The sequence below is a fragment of the Elephantulus edwardii genome, unplaced genomic scaffold, assembly GCF_000299155.1.
Source record: "Elephantulus edwardii isolate Elephantulus edwardi_28Jun2011 unplaced genomic scaffold, EleEdw1.0 scaffold00319, whole genome shotgun sequence".
Classification (NCBI taxonomy): Eukaryota; Metazoa; Chordata; class Mammalia; order Macroscelidea; family Macroscelididae; genus Elephantulus; species Elephantulus edwardii.
The window spans coordinates 2196174-2202335 of record NW_006400069.1 but is presented as its reverse complement, the minus strand read 5'-3'; positions in this window follow the sequence as shown (position 1 = coordinate 2202335).

Sequence of the window (6162 nt, the reverse complement as noted above, 5' to 3'; positions counted from 1 at the left end):
TTAAAAGGGATATGTGATTAGGTATTTTTGTCATGACAGGAGTCTAGAGTGAAGGCTACATGATGGACTGGACCTGAGGGAGGGTTTGTAAAACAAGGAAAGAATTTTTTGTTTTACTTTTTCAAGAGGGTAGTGTACTAGGGGTAGTTTGAGGGGGGAGTGCAACAACAAATGAATGGAAATCCAAAGTCTCTGTAAATTTTTACTGAAATTAATAAGAAATTTTAAAAAATAAAAGGAATATATGTAAAAAAGCGATATATGATTGGGTATTATGGTTATGACAAGAGTCCAGAATGAAGGTTGCATAGTGGAGTTTACTTGGGAGGAGGGGGGATTGTATAACAAGAATTTTTCTTTTACTTTTAAAGAGAGGAGCAAACTAGGGGAGAGAGGTGAGCAGAGAGAAAAGTGCAACAATGAATGAATGGAAATCCAAAATCTGTATAAACATTCATTAAAATTATTTTTTTAAAGAGTATAACGTTCAAGACAGTCTTCACTAGTTAAGCTAAATTATTGCTTAGCAGTTTGCTTTCAATCCTAATACTTTTTAGTTAAAAATGTCATTTTAAAAATAATTTCTACTTTTTGGACAACATATCGAATCTCGCTTTTTCTCTTACTGTAGCTATTTCACAGTCTGTTTTATGCTTGTTGTATTTATTGTTATGTGTCCTTAAGAATGTGATGCAAGTTCTTCCTCCAAGTTCTCTCTTATGTGGTCTTATCTCTTTGTGGTAAAATAATTTTCTTTATTTGAAATTCTGTTTTTCTCTCTCTCTCTTCTTACTGGCCTTTTGCTTTTATTCTTTGGGAAAATGGCTTAAAAGAATTCCTCCCCTAAACTCTGAGTTTTATTTGACTTGGTTTTCAAACCCAGGGAGTTTGTTAAATTTGTCCACGCTGATAGATATTTCCTGGGTAAGATGTAAGCAACTTGCTCTGGGCATTTTCTGCCTGATTGGTCCTAGGTTCCAGTTTGCCCTAAACTTAGGGTGCAGATTCGAGGAGTTTATTTATAAAACTTTGCAAATGAGGTGATTACAGCTTACACATAGTAATTCACATAGACTTAAGCGTTTGTGGTCTGATCAGAGAAAGGTCACTGAAGAGCCTATATCTTAACATGGACAAGGAGTTGTGTATGTATGTAAGGGCATTCTTCAGTACAGTCCTCAGGGAGTTGTACTACTAACCTGAAGGCTGTACCTCTCAAAGTTTCAATCTACCAACCACTGCATTTGAGAAAGATTTACAATCTCTTGTGCAATTTACAGCTCCAGAAACATACTGGAGGATAAGTTGGATCTACATAAAGGTAATAGATTTTTTTTAGTTTTGCATTTCTAAGCAGTCAACCTAACAGAGGTTTGAAACAAAAAGAAGGAAGCAGAGGAGATAAAAAGGAGTTAAGGAACTCCTCAAAGAGCTGTAATGTGGCCCACGCAGGCACCGAGCTGTGCATGTAGCTGCTCCAGAAGTACTCCACAGCCTCCAAGGTAATCTACTTGTTCAATGAGAAAATGGCTAAAATTTCTAAGTGATTCTCCTTAACACATCAGCAAAAGTGCCCCTACAAGAGGCTGTGTGAAGACCTGGTTTTCCCCAGAGAATTGTTCCATTCAGGATTTTGCTGACATGAAAGAAAATGGCAAGCCTGATGATGTCATTTAAGCTGGGACAGAACCTGTTTCAGGTGCCATCACCTGGTAAAGGCAGAGGAACCTCTCTCCCACACTCCTTGGCTGCCACTCAAGGGGAACCATCCAGCTCTGAAGCTGCCTGATACTGGAGCTCCTCATGTTGGAGCAGTTCCTGACCATCCCACCTGGGGAGATCCAGATGTGGGTGTGCACACAGCTTCCTAACAGTGGAGAGGAGGCTGTGACTCTAGTGTAGAGTTTGAAGGGCAATTCCCAGGGATTGTGGCAGTGGATCAGCACCCAGCCTCTGGGACAGGAAAGCTAGGCTGAGAAGGTGGATTCTGCAAGCTACCAACTGTGGGAGACAGTGGCCAATCCTGAAGTGGAGCGCCAGGAGCTGGGAGTTCAGAATTCAGCCTCAGGAACCTAGAGAGCAACTGAGTCATACCATCAAAAAGGAAGTGGACACTGAGCTGGAATTAGTGACTGCTGCTCCCCAGCCTCTTGCCCAACCTGAGGAAAGGCTCACCAGTGACCAGGACCCTGGAGGCTCACTTCTCCAAGTGTCATCTTACGAGCACTGAATTCTTCTTACGAGCATCTTATGAGCACCTGGATTCTACTCCAGAGGACTACTCGAGCCTCGTTCTAGAGACTTAAGGAAAAATTATCTCCGGAGGCACTTCAAATCCCAAACTTGATTCAGTTAACACAACAGAGAATGAGGAAGAGCTGCCAGGTCTCCACCTTCATGCCAATGAGAAGATCCCAGCACACACCTGCAGAATGTTTTCAGGGTTGATCCATGTTAATAGAATGTATCTGGACTTCATTCCGTATTTATGTATGAGCAGTATTTCATTTTATGAGATAGACAAGAGTATGGCCAAGAGAACCTAAGCTTGGAAAGCAGTGGGAACCAGTAGCCTCCCAATGCTCTTTGTCACATCTCAGAGGCCCCTCCTCAGGGTTCTCTGAGTAGTTTCTCTGGTGAGAATGAACAAAGCTTCTTTGGAGAAGGAGATGATCTCCCTCAGATACAAGGAAACCTCCAAGGTGAAAAGAGAGGGAAGCCAGTATCTCCCCAGGAAAGGGTTTCTGGAAAACAGACAAGAATGTGCCTGATTGTCACCCAAGAGACCTCTCTGTGAAGTTACTTGAGCAGAAGCAAGAGGTCCCTCAGAAGGACGGCTGATACCTCCCATGACCCAGAAGCTCTCCACCTGCAGAGAATGTGGGATAACCTTCTATAAAAATTCTCAGCTTGTGTTTCATTAGAGACTTGATTCTGGAGAGACATATTTTCAGTGCTCCACCTGCGGAGTTCAGACTTAGTGAAGCATCAGAGAATCCACATGGGAGAAGCCTTGAAAGTGTGAGCTCTGTGGGAAAGGCTGAAGGGGTTTTTCTGGATTACGTCACCATGAGAAAAATCCACACAGGAGAGGAACCCTGGAAATGTCCCCTCTGTGAAAAGAGTTTCATTCAGAGGTCCAACTTTATTAGACAACAGAGAGTCAACAAAATAGAGAAAATTTATAAATGTCCCGCTGTGGAAAAAGTCTCAGCAGGAGCTCAAGTTCTGATAGCCATCAGAACTCCCATTTAAGGAAGAAGTCCTCTCCATAGCCAGACTCTTTCAGCCTTGTCTGTGTATGCACAAGGACAAATACTGAGCTTTCAGAATCACTTACAGATCTACATCTGAATACACACACATACACATATATATAGTGTGTGTGTATATATATGCACATATATGTGTGTATATGTTTTATTGTTGTTGTGTGCCATCAAGTTGATTGTGATTCAAAGCGACCCTATGTACAAGAACCCTAAATGCCATTCTATCCTGAGCCAACATCGCCATCTCAAACACACTCACTTCCACCACTCCAGTCGCAGAATCGATACATCTCATCAAGGGTCTTCCTCTCTTGCACCATCCCTCCACTCTCCCAACATGATGTCCCTCTCCAAGGACCAATCCCTCCTTGCAATATGCCCAAAGTATGTCAGACAAAGTTTCAGAATCCTTGACTCCAGGGAGCAGTCTGGCTTCTCCCTCTCCTGTTTGTTCTCCTAGCAGTCCATGGTATATTCAACACTCTTCTCCAGCACCACAACTCAAGGGCATCAATTCTCCTTCTATCATCCCTATTCACTGTCCAACTCTCTGATGCATAGCACATAATTGCGAAGACTATAGCCCGGATCAGGCACACCTTAGTCTCCAGCCCGACATCGTTGCTCTTCAGCACTCTTGAGAGGTCCCTCACAGCTGACTTTCCGACTGCAATTTGTCTCTTGATTTCCTGGCTGCTGCTACCAAGAGTGTTGACTGTGGGACCAAGTACACGAAAACTGTTAACTATCTCTTCATCATACGTACTGATGCTGCCAATTGGCCCAGTGGTGAGAATCTTTGTTTTCCTGACATTGAGCCTCAATCCATATTGGAGGCTGCAGTCCTTGACTTTCTGCAGCAAGCTCTTTAGGTCCTCCTCAGTTTCAGCAAGCAGGGTTGTGTCATCCACATAACGGAGGTTGTTGATGACTCTTCCACCAATCCTGATGCCACATTCCTCCTCATACAGCCCAGCGTCTTGGATGATCTGTTCTGCATACAGATTTAAAAGGTATGGAGACAAAATGCATCCCTGATGGACTCCCTTCTTGATTTTGAACCATTTAGAGTCTCCTTGCTCTGTTCTGATGACTGCCTCTTGGTCCGAGTACAGGTTTCGCATTAGCACAATCAAATGTTCTGGGATTCCCATTCTTCTCAGAGTCAGCCATAGCTTGTTGTGATCCACACAGTAAAAAGCCTTTGCATAATCAATGAAGCACAGATATACATTCTTCTGGTATTCTCTGCTTTCTGCCAAGATCAATCTAATTTTAGCTATAATATCCCTAGTACCATGACCTCTTCTAAATCCAGCCTGTACATCTGGCAGTTCTCTGTTGACATATTGTTCCAAACATTTTTGTATAATTTTCAGCAGAATCTTGCTTGCATGTGTTATTAATGATATTGTTCAATAGTTTCCACACTCTGTTGGGTCACCTTTCTTTGGAATGGGAAAAAATATAGATCTTTTCCAGTCAGTTGGCCAGCTTGCTCTCCTCCATATTTCTTGGCACAACTTAGTGAGCACATCCAGGGCAGTGTCTGTTTGTTGAAATAAATCAATTGATATGCTGTCAACTCCTGGAGCCTTGTTTTTTGCCAATTCCTTCAGAGCAACTTGATCTTCCTCCATCATCACCATAGGCCCTTTCTTGATCATATGTTATTTCATGAAATTCTTCTGTGTCAGCCTTTTGATACAGTGACTGTGTACTCCTTCCATTTTCTTTTGATACTTCCTGGATCATTTAACATTCTACCTAAAGTATCCTTAAGTATTGCCACCCGTGGCTTGAATTTGTTTTCAACTCTTTCAGCTTAAGAAATGCTGAGCGAGTTTGAACCTTTTGATTTTCTGACTCCAGCTCTCTGCACATTTCATTATAGTATCTTGCTTTTGAAAGACTCCCAAACTAGGGCTTTTCCCAGACCAGGCGCGACCCCGAGCAACTCACACCAGATCCACTCGCTGCAATCACAAGAGGCTTTATTGATGAAGCTTCAGGACGACTTGTATATCACGCAGGAGACAGGGAAGTCGACCCCGAGCCCAAAAAAGCAAGGGAATTTATACAAGGTCTAGGGGTTTTTTGGCATGGAATTAGCTCACTGGCTCTTTGGAAAAGGAGAAGTTCAATTTTAGGTCAGTTACCTGCTGCTGACGTTAGTTAAAATATGGTTTTTGCCAGGAATTGTTTGTTCAGTTTGTGGTCAGCTAGTTCCTGGAACATAAACATTCACACAAGATCAAAGGTATAGGTTCTTACAATACTTGGGTGTGGGGACATTGTTTAAAAAATTTTCCTTTCACTTTGTCATCCTTGGTTGCTTTTTAAAATTTTCTCTTCAGCTCTTTTATTTCTTGGTTTCTTCCTTTAGCTTTGGCTTCTCAGCACTCTCAGGAAATACTCGGAGTCTCTTCTGACATCCACCTTGGTTTTTTCTTCTTTTTCAGCCTTTGTAATGATCTTTTGCATTCTTCATGGACAATTTTCTTGATATCCGCCCAGAGCTCATTTGGTCTACGCTCATTGGTGTTCAAGGCCTCAAACCTATTCCTGAGATGGTTTTGAAATTCGAGTGGGACAGACTTAAGGTCAAATTTTGGTTCCCATCCCAGAGGCGCACGGTTCAAATCTGCCGGGGAAGGAGGGACAAATTCCTTCTGTACCAGTCAGATCTGATTTGACGGTACACTCACACAAAAATAATAAAAAATTTTAAAAAAAGTTTTGGTTCCTGTGGACTTGATTTAATTTCTAAAACTTAATTTAATTTATATCATATGAAGATAAATAGCTATATATCTATGTAAAGATTATATCTATATATCTACATCTACATTTACATCTACATCTATCTATAAATATCTATCTAAAGATA